Here is a 13,781-nt window from a genome sequence, read left to right on the forward strand (position 1 = left end):
TGCATCTCAATGTATAGCTTACATTCAAAATCATTGTGTTACAGTAACTGTGTAAATTGAGAGCTTCATTTTTCGGCTTAGCTCCTTCACCACAACGGACCGATACAAAGTCCGCATCACTGCAGACGCTGCACCGATATGCCTGTCGATCTCTTGTTCCATTATTCCCTCACTCGGGAACAAAACCCCAAGATACTTGAACTCCTCTACTTGGGGCAGGATCTCATCCCTGACCTGGAGAGGGCACTCCACTCTTTTCCGACTGAGGACCATGGTCTCAGATTTGGAGGTGCTTATTTTCATCCCAGTCACGTCACACTCGGCTGGGAACCGCTCCAGTGAGCGTTGGCAATCACGGCTTGATGAAGCCAACAGAACCACATCATCCTCAAAAAGCAGAGATGCAATACTGAGGCCACCAAACCGGACCTCCTCTACGCCTCGGCTGCGCCTAGAAATTCTGTCCATAAAAGTTATGAACAGAATCGGTGAAAAAGGGCAGCCTTGGCGGAGTCCAACCCTCACCGAAAACGAATCCGACACGTAGACTGGTTGGACGAACTTCCATGCCCCCTTGAGGACTCTGCCGAGGGTATAGAGCTGGTCCATTGTGCCACGGCCAGGACAAAAACCATACTGCTCCTCCTGAATCTGAGATTCGACTTCCCGACGGACCCTCCTCTCCAGCACCCCTGAATAGACCTTACCAGGGAGGCTGAGGAGTGTGATCCCCCAGAGGCACTGTCCCCGATGTCCACACGATGTTGCAGAGGCGTGTCAACCAGCACAGTCCCACAACATCCAGAGCCTTTAGGAACTCTGGTCGAATCTTGCTACTGAGGAGCTTTTTTACCACCTTGGTGACCTCAACCCCTGTTTCCTCATGGGAAGGCGTGTCGGTGGAATTCAAAGTATACTCCCTACCAATTCAAATTTCCAATTTAAAAGAAGAGGAACACAAGTTTGTCATCTTATTTTAAATGTATAATTTCATCCAACTGTGGTATCTCAGTCTCAACACTACAATGTAAACATAAGACATCAAAAAGAGGTGAAGAAAATAACACGAAGAAGAATGTAGTTTCATGTCAAATAGATCGATTGGTAAATAAAGTGAATTAAAAAAGAAATACAGTGTAGCGTATATCTATTTTGGATAAAAACGAAATTAATTTGGAAATGAGATTCGTCGGAAAGTAACGCCTGTGTTTAACATTAAAAGCTATCTTTGTCTCGAAAAGGGGTACCACGTCTCTTTTTGTACAGTATGTGTAAAATTTAGGAAAAGTGACGAAAAAAACCTGGCTCAATCTCAGTAATTCAGAAGCCTGCTACCTGAATGAAATACGAGCTCTCCATTTCAACGGTTTCACTCTTAAACTCAAACACACACAAAGCATGACATGAAGTGGAATTTTATAGAAAATGTAATTAAATCAAAAAGGGGAACTACGGGGTAACATACAGAGAGACTCTAATACAAAAAGAAAATAATAATAATGGTAATAGAAAGAAAATAGGCATACGTAAAGAAAAATTAGAACTCGTGTGTCGCTGGACTAAAATTTAGCGTTACTTGGTTACAGTGTGTTGAGCTCGTACAAAGCTGGAACTTGTATGAAGCTGGAATTTTACCCCAAAATTAGTAGGCACTAATTTTGTACATTATGGCAACGACTGCCGAGCCCGACTCTCGAACGTAGATCAGGTGGCTCTGGGAATGGTCTTTTTCCAAGCATCTCAGGAGGAAAGGAGACAGGTTTAGTTGATGCATAAAAAGGAAAAACAAAAATTAAAAGATGCAAAAAGAAAGTTGTTGTCACCTTTTCCTGCATTTGAACTTGTTTCGGGCCCCGCTCTTGCTCTCAAATGCGGTCATGACTGGTAGTGCCGGTAGTTGCTTACTGAGGCTCTGCCAACAGATCAAGGGTGGGAAAATGATTGAAGCCGCATGGTCGCCTTCTTTAATCGGAAGGCGGCGTCGTCTTGGTCCGCCGGGCGCTCGCGCACGTGGTGGCAACGGACAAAGGAAAGGGGAGGGGAAGGGGCTGGCCGAAGCCGCCCCACAGCTGCAGGGATGTTAGCCAGGAGGAGAGGGGCAAGAAGTAAGACACAAGAGAGCGAGAAGTGGTTAAATAACCAGGGGGCGTGTCTAAGGGACGACGGGGAAACTGCAGAAGACCACACCCATCGGCTTGAATTTTGTCTTCAGTTCGGCTCATAAAAGTGGATGTTAAACTCATATCTTAATCTAAAATACTCCCAACTTTGTACTCTCCCACACTTAGGAAAGAAACATAATAACAAACGATTGTGATAACTCTCGCGCAGGTGCTAAACTACTGTTCTTGGCACAAACGTGAGACCTCTTCAACATTATTTTGATGTCTGCAGGCATTGTCTCTAACCACCACTGGGGGGTGGGTTGGCCATGTTCCATTGTTCAGCAGTCATCAATCACTTACTGCCACCCTCAAAACCCCGCCAACCCCCAGGCTGTGCAAGTCATGAGGAAGTGTTTATGGCTCCAGATGATACAAACCAGGTTTCCTGTCTTTTATGAAAGCAAACTGGCTAGTTGAGGTTCAGGAGAGAAGAATGCAGAGTTTATCAGTTGTTGGGGGGAAGAGGAGGTTACCTGGCAACCAGGCCATCGGGCGTAGTAATTACACACTACAAGACTGATTCTTGAGAACACCACACTGACTAAACAAGACTGTAATGTACTGTACAGGAAGCCCAGACAGCGCACGGTCGCCGTATAACTATATTGCTTACAAAGCTAGCTGCTAATGCTAAAGAAAACAAGCATATGTGACGTCAAGCCGCACGATTCCCACAATGGAATGTGGATTATTATTATTATTTTTGTTTTGCACAAATTAACGTCCTTATTGTTACGTTAAACGTCGTTGTTGTTTCTGTGTATGTTAACAATGGTTCTTGGAATGCATACTTTATTCAGCTGTCACATTTGTTGTTGATTTATGTTGTACTGTGGAAAATGGATGGATGGATGTTTTTTTTAATGAAGCCATTATTTTAGGTAGTGTGTGAAAGAATGAGCTCTTGGTCAATTACGCTACCAGAGCGTGCCCAACAGGGCGTTAACTGTTCAAATATAATAACTAACTACACATTAGCAATCATGGCATGGGACACTTTGACCTAATAAATAATCATTAAGACGTTCAGCATTATGTTGTCATATTTTCTTATAGTAAAACAGTATGTTGCGCATATAACTACAGGAAGCTTCAACGTGTTGGTTTCTCAGTGCTTTGGTCAAAGAGAGACAAATTTGAGATACAGTATCTAAATATCTCGGGCAATGTTTCTTAACCTGGTTTCGATCGAACCCCAGGTGTTCGGAGAGGCAGTCGCTGGGGTTCAACGGAGGACTCGACACACACCGTGTGTGCGTGCGTGCATGTATCCGTAAAAGCCTTTTCACACTGCATTTTGAATGCCGTGTTCGTGCCGTTCAAAACACTACGCTGCGTCAAGGTGGGCGTTTACCATTGCGCCGCTGCGCCTTGAGTTGAAATCTCGTGTCATTTTACCCTAGATATTTATATATCTCAAATTTGTCATTACAGTGGACTTCCATTTAATCCTTCCTGCTTCCAAATTGCAGACTTTTATAATGTATTGAATAAATATAATAATAATTTTATTATTATTGTTATTATTATTATTACTGGCAACATTACATTTATTTCAACACTCATATGTGGTTTAGTCTACTTACAAGTGTTCTGAATAGAAAGATTACATTACTTTACAGCGCTTGAATTACGATTTTGTCATTTGGAATGTCTTACATTTGAACCCTATTGTTTTTTCCAACAAAGCAAATCATTTCCAGTCATCGAAAAGATGTTAAGATACATATTTAAGTGTCCAATGCATTTGTTGTAAATTAAAGGTATTCTTGTGGTACTTTTCTGTCGTGTCACACTCCAGGATATGGGTTTGAGTGCTTTTATTAATAAAAAGATAACATAACTATAAAAACATAAAAAAACATAAAAACATCCCTGCAGCACACAAAGTCAGTTTGGCCCACACAACCTCTATCGTGTGAGAAAAATGTCCTAACTTCCCCCTATGACCCATTGTTTTTTTAGCCCTGTCAAGCCCAGTTAAACCCACGGATTGTGTGCATGCGTGTGCGTTTGTGCGTGCATGTGTCGCCACCTTCACACCAGAATCCCCAGAAACTTGTGCATGACATTGATGATCCATGTGCATGCACAAACACACACTCACACACACAGTGTCATTGTCCACAGTCTTTTCCAAATGAATTCCCATTATCTCCAAGCGCGCTTTTGTAACTCCTTCATCTCTGTCCTGCTTACATCCTCTCCCTGTCCAGCCTGCACACAAACCTGCACGATAACAGGACAATGGAGGGTCAGACATATAGGAAACAGGACGCAGGGAATGTCGCTAGGGAGTGCAACATTTTGTGGAAACGTAAAAATACAAATGACAGGTGGTCACAAAGGGTCAGCATCTCTTCTCTGCATCACAGCTTTACCACTGATTTGATTATAATTAAATCTCAAAACATGTTTATATTGTCACATGCTATAAAGTGTCAAAATGTTGAACAGTATGCACAATGTCCAGCACTAAAATAAATTAAAGTTCTACTCCTGGTCTGTCTAACAGAGAGGGCACATGCTCAGCCTTCTGAAACAAAAGTAATGTCATTAAGGTTTTTGAAAAAAAATTCACCAGCCTAAATCAAGCAAAGGCAGCTTTTAACAAGCAAGTACTTTGGATTAGATAGACACTTTATTGATCCCGAAGGAAATTCTGGAGTAGTGGGATTGTGCTTCTCACTATGCACTGTATACTTACGTGTCTACGTATGTGTACATATATACATTTATTATTAGTTCATTTCATTTGTCAAAATAACTTAAAAAGGGCTGGAAGATTGGTTAGCACATCTGCCTCACAGTTCTGGGGGACTACACCCTGAACCGGTCGCCAGCCAATCGCAGGGCATAAAGAAACAAGCAACCATTTGCACTCACATTCACACCTACGGGCAATTTAGAGTCTTCAATCAAGCTACGATGCATGTTTTTGGGTTGTGGGAAGAAACCGGAGTGCCCGGAGAAAACCCACCCAGGCACGGGGAGAACATGCCAACTCCACACATGCGGGATTTGAACCCTGGTCCCCAGAACTGTGAGGCAAGATGTGCTAACCAATCTTCCAGCCCTTTTTAAGTTATTTTGACAAATGAAATGACCCCAATGCCCCCAATTAAAAGTTTACACACCCTTGAATGTTTGACCTGATAATATACACATGATGACACAGGTTAAAATGGCTATTAAGGATGTTTCGACACCCGTGAATTGTTTGATTGTAAATAGTGTCTATATCTTTATGCTCCCCTCCTTGAGCCGTCACCTTCTTGTGGTGGAGGTGTTTGTGTATCCCAGTGATCCTAGGAGCTAAGATGTCTGGAGCTTTACGCCCCTGGCACGGTCAGCCATGGCAAACAGGTCCTAGGTGAGGCACTCACAAAGCGTGGTTTAGAAGAATCCTAAGATGTATAAAAACAATGTATAAAAACTGGAGCCAGGCCTGGAGGTGGGGCTCTAAGGCACCCATGGGGCCTGGCCTGGCTCAGCCCAAAAGAGTAACTTGGGTGCAGTGTGAGTTGGGCGGTTCCCGAAGGCAATACACATGGCTCTGTGTATTTTTTTAATATGATTTTTACATTTAGGCAGCACTCAAAAACACTATAAATTGGTCTGAAATCAGGGGTCGGGACATTGACATAATTTGGGCAAACTATGACTGGCTTTAATTTTGAAATCCAAAATAAAATTTTAATGCAATTTCCTGGGTGACATGCTATAACAAACTGGGGGAAAAGCTATGCATTGTGGGTTTAATAAAAAGAAAAAGTTCACCTCTGCCAAAGTAGGCAGTCGAGGACAGAGCTATTTAAACAGGTGTGACAAAAACAAAATAAACAAGCCTGTGGTAGTAATGCTCACAAGTCAATGCCAAATGGCTAACTCCTTCTGCCACAATGTTGAACAACATCTCATGAAAATATTGTTGTTCAGTTCTCCCACTCTTTGCTCCCCCCCAGACTCCTGAAACACTTTGTCACAAAACTGGAGGTGGCAAAATTGTGGAACAAAGACTGAATTTGAAATTATTGGTTAATTAAGGGTTGGTTGGGCACCTGAATTTTTTTTTCAAATTCAAATCCTAAACCTCAGAACTGTGAGGCGGACGTACTAACCATTTGGCACCTTGCTCCACATAGATGAATGAATACTTTATTCATCCCATGAGGGAAATTAGATTTACAAGCTTCATAACAAAGTTTTAAAACCTTTCCACGGTTAGATGTTTCTTATAAGAGTGAAATGGAAAAAAGGATCGAGCGCGCGCACACATTCGTAATTTTGCAACAATGATGTAATGACCACATAAAAAGTATTTTATTCCTGGTGATGAGTTTAGAAGCTAGTATTGGTAATACAGTACGGTGTTTAAATTCTGTAAGTAAAGCAGTGGCTGATCTGTGACGGGATTGTGAAATATTTAGGTACAAACCTAGGCTGTAAGGCTGTGCTAGTTCCTCCAGTAGACTCACCAGCAGTCGGGATGACTTTGACAGTGCACAGTTTTGAATACGTGGCAGGCAGTGATGAGGACAGGCAGCTGGCTTGATGGCGAGGTGGAAGATATCCACTTGGCGAGGAACACAGAGGAAACATTGAGGAAAAGGAAGAACATGAAGGTCAGAACGATGACAATGAACTGAGTAGCTTACTTGGAGATGGGGAGCCATTGTACCCAAGCTGCAATACTCTGGCGAGAGTTTCCAGGATCTGGCAGGCTTATTTGCAGGTGATGATGAGGGCTCATTGATGACAGGTGCAAGGCCGAGGTGAGGCTGATTACTGTGAAGAGAGAGAGGGAGGGGGAGAGAGAGAGAGGTAGAGGAGCGCGAAGCGCCACCCAGGCTCCAGCAAAAGGACTGCAGGGCACAGTTCATGACACAGGGTGTACCTAGTCTCTCGCCCAGAGTCAGGTGAGATAGTGAGGATAAGCGGTACGGAAAATGGTTGGATGGATGGAAATTCTCCATCCATCCATTTTCTGAGCCGCTTCTCCTCACTAGGGTCGCGGGCATGCTGGAGCCTATCCCAGCTATCATCGGGTAGGAGGCGGGGTACACCCTGAACTGGTTGCCAGCCAATCGCAGGGCACATACAAACAAACAACCAGTCGCACTCACATTCACACCTACGGGCAATTTAGAGTTGCCAATTAACCTACCATGCATGTTTTTGGGATGTGGGAGGAAACCGGAGTGCCCGGAGAAAGCCCACATCGGCATGGGGGGAACATGCAAACTCCACACCGGCGGGGCCGGGGATTGAACCCCGGACCTCAGAACTGTGAGGCAGTCGCTCTAACCAGTCGTCCACCGTGCCGCCTGGATGGAAATTACAATAATAAAATATTGTTTGTGTATATATATATATATATATATATATATATATATATATATATATATATATATATATATATATATATATATATATATATATATATATATATATATATATATATATATATATATATATATACACAAGAGATAAACACTAATATTGATTAACTATGAGGATGATGAAGTAGTTAGCAATGCTATCTTGAATTTCTTCTTTTCCTTTCGGCTTGTCCCGTTAGGGGTCGCCACAGCGCGTCATCCTTTTCCATGAGAGCCTATCTCCTGCATCCTCCTCTCGAACACCAACTGCCATCATGTCTTCCCTCACGACATCCATCAACCTTCTCTTTGGTCTTCCTCTAGCTCTCTTGCCTGGCAGCTCCATCGTCATCATCCTTCTACCAATATACTCACTCTCTCTCCTCTGGACGTGTCCAAACCATTGAAGTCTGCTCTCTCTAACTTTGTCTCCAAAACATCGAACCTTGGCTGTCCCTCTGATGAGCTCATTTCTAATTTTATCCAACCTGGTCACTCCGAGAGCGAACCTCAACATCTTCATTTCCGCCACCTCCAGCTCTGCTTCCTGTTTTCTCTTCAGTGCCACTGTCTCTAATCCATACATCATGGCTGGCCTCACCACTGTTTTATAAACTTTGCCCTTCATCCTAGCAGAGACTCTTCTGTCACATAACACACCTGACACCTTCCTCCACCCGTTCCAACCTGCTTGGACCCGTTTCTTCACTTCCTGACCACACTCACCATTGCTCTGGACGGTTGACCCCAAGTATTTAAAGTCCTCTACCCTTGCCATCTCTTCTCCCTGTAGCCTCATTCTTCCCCCACCATCCCTCTCATTCATGCACATATATTCTGTTTTACTTCGGCTAATCTTCATTCCTCTTCTTTCCAGTGCATGCCTCCATCTTTCTAACTGTTCCTCCAGCTGCTCCCTGCTTTCACTGCAGATCACAATGTCATCTGCAAACATCATGGTCCACGGGGATTCCAGTCTCACCTCATCTGTCAGCCTATCCATCACCACTGCAAAAAGGAAGGGGCTCAGGGCTGATCCCTGATGCAGTCCCACGTCCACCTTAAATTCTTCTGTCACACCGACAGCACACCTCACCGCTGTTCTGCTGCCCTCGTACATGTCCTGTATTATTCTAACATACTTCTCTGCCACTCCAGACTTCCGCATGCAGTACCACAGTTCCTCTCTGGGTACTCTGTCATAGGCTTTCTCTAGATCTACAAAGACACAATGTAGCTCCTTCTGACCTTCTCTGTACTTTTCCATCAACATCCTCAAGGCAAATAATGCATCTGTGGTACTCTTTCTAGGCATGAAACCATACTGTTGCTCGCAAATACTCACTTCTGTCCTGAGTCTAGCCTCCACTACTCTTTCCCATAACTTCATTGTGTGGCTCATCAACTTTATTCCTCTATAGTTGCCACAGCTCTGCACATCACCTTTGTTCTTAAAAATGGGCACCAGTACACTTTTCCTCCATTCCTCAGGCATCTTCTCACGCACTAGAATTCTATTGAACAAGCTGGTCAAAAACTCCACAGCCACCTCTCCTAGATGCTTCCGTACCTCCACAGGAATGTCATCAGGACCAACTGCCTTTCCATTTTTCATTCTCTTTAATGCCTTTCTAACTTCCCCCTTACTAATCATTGCCACTTCCTGGTCCACCACACTTGCCTCTTCTACTCTCCCTTCTCTATCATTTTCCTCATTCATCAACTCCTCGAAGTATTCTTTCCATCTACCTAGCACACTGCTGGCACCAGTCAACATATTTCCATCTCTATCCTTAATCACCCTAACCTGCTGCACATCCTTCCCATCTCTATCCCTCTGTCTGGCCAGCCTGTATAGATCCTTTTCTCCTTCTTTAGTGTCCAACCTGCCATACATGTCATCATATGCCTCTTGTTTTGCCTTTGCCACCTCTACCTTTGCCCTGTGTCGCATCTCAATGTATTCCTTTCGCCTCTCCTCAGTCCTCTCAGTGTCCCACTTCTTCTTAGCTAACCGTTTTCCTTGTATGATTTCCTGTACTGTGAGGTTCCACCACCAAGTCTCCTTCTCTCCTTTCCTGCCAGAAGATACACCAAGTACTCTCCTGCCTGCTTCTCTGATCACCTTGGCTGCAGTGGTCCAGTCTTCTGGAAGCTCTTCCCGTCCACCGAGAGCCTGTATCACCTCTTCCCGAAAAGCTGCACAACACTCGTCCTGTCTCAGCTTTCACCACATGGTTCTCTTCTCTGCCTTTGTCTTCCTAATTTTCCACCCCACCACCAGAGTCATCTTACACACCACCATCCTATGCTGTCTAGCCACACTCTCCCCTACCACTACCTTACAGTTGGTAACCTCCTTCAGATTACATCGTCTGCACAAGATGTAATCCACCTGTGTGCTTCTACCTCCGCTCTTGTAGGTCACCCTATGTTCGTGCCTCTTCTGGAAAAAAGTGTTCACTACAGCCATTTGCATCCTTGTTGCAAAGTCTACCACCATCTGTCCCTCCAAGTTCCTTTCCTGGATACCGTACTTACCCATCACTTCTTCATCACCCTTATTACCTTCACCAACATGTCCATTACAATCTGCACCAATTACGACTCTCTCTCTGTCTGGGATGCTCAGAACTACATCATCTAGCTCCTTCCAGAATTTCTCTTTCACCTCTAGGTCACATCCTACCTGTGGGGCATAGCCACTAATCACATTACACATAACACCCTCAATTTCAAATTTCAGCCTCATCACTCGATCTGATACTCTTTTCACTTCCAAGACATTCTTAGCCAACTCTTCTTTTAAAATAACCCCGACTCCATTTCTCTTCCCATCTAGACCATGGTAAAATAATTTAAACCCTGCCCCTAAACTTCTAGCCTTGCTGCCTTTCCACCTGGTCTCCTGGACACACAATATATCAACCTTTCTCCTAATCATCATGTCAACCAACTCCCGAGATTTTCCTGTCATAGTCCCAACATTCAAAGTCCCCACATTCAGTTCTAGGCTCTGTGTTTTCCTCTTCTCTTTCTGCCGAAGAACCCGCTTTCCACCTCTTCTTCTTCTTCTTTGACTTCGACTTCGACCCACAGTAGCTGAATTTCCAACAGCGCCCTGCAGGTTGACGGCGCCGGTGGCGGACGTTGTTAACCGATCCGGTATGGAATTCTTTGGATGAACGCTCATATTTGTTTGGCAAGGTTTTAAGCCGGATGCCCTTCCTGACGCAACCCTCTACATTTATCCGGGCTTGGGACCGGCCTACAGTTTGCACTGACTTGTGCCCCCCATAGGGCTGCATTGCTATCTTGAATTTAGTGGGTTGTTAAAATCACCATCACACTTGGATGGGCCTCTTATAAATACAGAGAGAGAGAGAGGGAGAGAGAGAGAGAGAGAGAGAGAGAGAGAGAGAGAGAGAGAGAGAGAGAGAGAGCAAGAGCTTCTCCTCACTTGGGTCGCGGGCGTGCTGGAACCTATCCCAGCTATCATCGGGCAGGAGGCGGGGTACACCCTGTACCGATTGCCAGCCAATCGCAGGGCACATACAAACAAACAACCATTTGCACTCACATTCACACTCATACCTACGGGCAATGTGGAGTCTAAAAAAAAAAAAATTTACCGGCATTACCAGATAACTATTAACCCCTTATTGCTCAGTGACTGTTTTTTGTCAATGTCTTTATGTCTCAAAAGTGTTCTCTGTCAATTGTTGTACTAGAGCGGCTCCAACTACCGGAGACAAATTCCTTGTGTGTTTTTTGGACATACTTGGCAAATAAAGATGATTCTGATTCAATTAACCTACCAAGCATGTTTTTGGGATGTGGGAGGAAACCGGAGTGCCAGGAGAAAACCCACACAGGCACGGGGAGAACATGCAAACTCCACACAAGCGGGGCCGGGGATTGAATCCTGGTCCTCAGAACTGTGAGGCTGACACTAACCCACTGACCTCTGTCGGTCCACCGTGCCGCCGGCGTTTAAAAAATTCCTCCATACCCATCCCATCAACAACAATGAATACAATACGGTACAATTTTTTTCTGTTTTTATTCTTGTACGCATACATTTACACGCAGGGTTGTTAAACACATTTTTGTCGTGGGCCACATTGTAGTTACAGATGGCCGTTATGACTGGAAATAAATGTTTAATTTGCTCATCATATTACCTATACATACACAACAAATCGATGGATAACTCATTTTGAAAGCAGAAGTCAATAGTTTGTTCAGCTCTTTCACTAAGCTAAGATGCTGTAAAAAAATGGTAACAAAATATAATTTTGCAGCACCTCAACATTTGTTTACACGACAAATTGGAAGTTTTGGTACAATCTTTAGCAAAATCGTGTTAGTTGACACAATTTGCTTTCACCTGGGATTTACAGTTTCTAAAATGTGTTTGTGTGTAAATGTGTGTGTACAAAACATGTGACTATTATACAGTGCATGGTGTACCTGCTATACAGAGATGTACTCGGCCAGTGGATGTAGTCGGCTGGGGTCACCAATAGCTGTGCTCTCTGCTTGAGAACTGAACAATAAAGGATATAATAAATGTCATTTCCTCTACTACAATGTGGAGTATTTACAGATTTGATAAAAGCTAGTTTTTGCTAAATAAGCAGCTAATCAATCAAATGCAACGTAAATGCTGCTAACTTTTTAACTACAATGCCACGACTTTTTACTTACCGGTGAAAGTGACATGCTGGAAATGGCAAACTTGCTATAGGATGACCACGGGAAAGCCATCTGGTGTCTTGTGGGTGCATGCTGATGAGGGGCGTGGTTTCCCCTGCAGTCTGGGAGAATATCACCTAACAGCGGGGGCGAGCCTCACAGACTATAAATGCTGTAAATGTTTTGTTGGCCTGATTCCATGTCTCATTTCCACACAGAACATACATGCGTCAAGCAAAAACCAAGCTTTACTTCACCTTCAAGGCTCTGTTGATGGTGCCATCAGTGTGAGAGTGTACTGACACGAGGCGAGTGTGTTAAAGGACCCAAATGCAAAACACTGAACCACTGGAAAAGTTGGAAAAGATTTTAATAATCAATTTAAGATCAACTGTGACAGGTCAATTCAAAGCCAGGATTCAGAGCAGTTCACTTCACAGTCAAGAAAGTCAGGATTTGAAAATAGGGAATTTGTAGGTGATTACAGTGATTACATTTTCCATAATCCACCGATAGCTGGTCAGAAAATTCCCAGATTTCACTGTTGTCTTAATCCACAATTCACAGAGAGCAGAAGCGGGGAAATTTACTACAAACTTGATCTCTCAGAACCCCCGGTCATGCATGGATTCATGGGATAGTCTTGTAGCATCTTGAATGGATGACTGTCGGACACTCTGACACTGATTGGATCTTCAACAAAACCTTAAATAGGGAGGTGTAGCTAACAGACTGTGATTGGTTGACAGATTGTGGGTGACAGATTGGGTGTCTTTTATGGCAGACTGTGATGATCACGATGCACAAACTGTTTCATTCTTTAGATTCCATTTAATTATGTTATTACTCTGTTTTTATACAATACAACATTAAGTACAATATGATATAGTACTATTTTTCCTGAATAAAAATACAGGTTTGTTTTGTTTTTGGGGTTAAACTGGAACAGATTAATGGCATTTCCATTCATTTCAATGGGGAAAGATGATTTGAAATTGGAGTGATTTGAGTTATGAGCGTGGTCACCGAGTAAATTTACCTTTGGTGTTTGTTGTTTGTTTTAATAATTATATGTGTTATTTAGTAGACATGTTTGTGTCTGAATTTCATCCCCACGATTAACGTGTGATTCGCATCTGAGGTTATCTGATTCCATGCGTTTGTTTCATCTTACACTGTCACGACATGTATCCAAATTGGGCCACAAGGGATTGAAGACCTTGGAATTATAGTATGTCATTTGATCCATGTAGTGTGAGTGCAGCTTGTGTGTCAGCGCTGTGATTGACTGGTAATATGTACATGGTGTACTCCGCCGTCCACCCTAAATCAGATGGTATCGGCTCCATTTCCCCTCATGACCATTCCACCATACGTTTTACAGTAAATGGGTGAATGGCTTTTTGGATTTGCTCCGGCACTGAATATCAATCTAATAGGAGACCCTGCAGTGGAATTTACAGTTGCACAACTAACCAGCCTCTATTGTACTTGGGAAACATCGGTTGAAATTCACACTTCAGCAGCACATCTCAGA

The 13,781-nt window shown here is 43.5% G+C and overlaps 2 long non-coding RNA genes across 2 annotated transcripts; both read right to left on the reverse strand.

The window, feature by feature from the left end:
- Positions 1-971: 971 nt before the first annotated feature.
- LOC133485185 (uncharacterized) lies at positions 972-3,523 on the reverse strand. Its single transcript, XR_009790634.1, has 2 exons — positions 1,824-3,523; positions 972-1,739 (listed from the first exon to the last, which is right to left on the reverse strand). It is a non-coding gene; the product is annotated as an uncharacterized LOC133485185 (long non-coding RNA).
- A 447-nt stretch (positions 3,524-3,970) lies between these two features.
- LOC133484964 (uncharacterized) lies at positions 3,971-12,372 on the reverse strand. Its single transcript, XR_009790556.1, has 5 exons — positions 12,257-12,372; positions 12,020-12,095; positions 6,824-6,953; positions 6,604-6,741; positions 3,971-4,394 (listed from the first exon to the last, which is right to left on the reverse strand). It is a non-coding gene; the product is annotated as an uncharacterized LOC133484964 (long non-coding RNA).
- Between the last annotated feature and the right edge of the window lie 1,409 nt (positions 12,373-13,781).

This window comes from Phyllopteryx taeniolatus, chromosome 10 (genome assembly GCF_024500385.1).
Source record: "Phyllopteryx taeniolatus isolate TA_2022b chromosome 10, UOR_Ptae_1.2, whole genome shotgun sequence".
NCBI classification, from domain to species: domain Eukaryota; kingdom Metazoa; phylum Chordata; class Actinopteri; order Syngnathiformes; family Syngnathidae; genus Phyllopteryx; species Phyllopteryx taeniolatus.